Genomic DNA, 505 nt, shown 5'->3' with positions numbered 1-505 from the left:
ACCGTCGGAGTCTGGCCGTCGCTCCCTGGTGGTCTAGTGGTTAGGATTCGGCGCTCTCACCGCCGCGGCCCGGGTTCGATTCCCGGTCAGGGAAGTTTCTCTTCTTCCTCTCTACAACTCTTGACACTTCTCCGGCACTCCCTTGCAATGGGGGCCCCACTACCCCCACATCACCTTTCCTGCCTTTTGTCCAACGGCGTCGCTGCGACGACCTGCTGACATCTTTGCCTCCGGACATCTTTACACCTGTCCTTCCCTGCCCTGCCCTGCTGGGGGAGGGGGCGGCTCTACCCCCACATCACCTCTCTTAATTTTTTTCCCAACAGCGTCGCCGCCAGACCCTGCTGCTCAGCTCCAATAGTACGCACCTACATCCTCACTCGCAAACCAACAGCCTGCAGCCTCACCGACGCTCCCAACCCACACACTAACCACCCTTTTCTTTGCTTCCCACTCACGCCCACCGTCTTTTCCTGCACACACCAAATTCTCAGGGCCTGTCCAA

At 59.0% G+C, this 505-nt stretch overlaps 1 non-coding gene across 1 annotated transcript; it reads left to right on the top strand.

Moving 5' to 3' along the window:
* The first annotated feature begins 22 nt into the window (after positions 1-22).
* Positions 23-94, top strand: Trnae-cuc. The gene has a single exon. It is a non-coding gene; the product is annotated as a tRNA-Glu (tRNA).
* Positions 95-505: the final 411 nt, after the last annotated feature.

The sequence above is a fragment of the Microtus ochrogaster genome, chromosome 6 (assembly GCF_000317375.1).
Source record: "Microtus ochrogaster isolate Prairie Vole_2 chromosome 6, MicOch1.0, whole genome shotgun sequence".
NCBI classification, from domain to species: domain Eukaryota; kingdom Metazoa; phylum Chordata; class Mammalia; order Rodentia; family Cricetidae; genus Microtus; species Microtus ochrogaster.
This window is presented reverse-complemented; position numbering and strand designations above follow the sequence as displayed.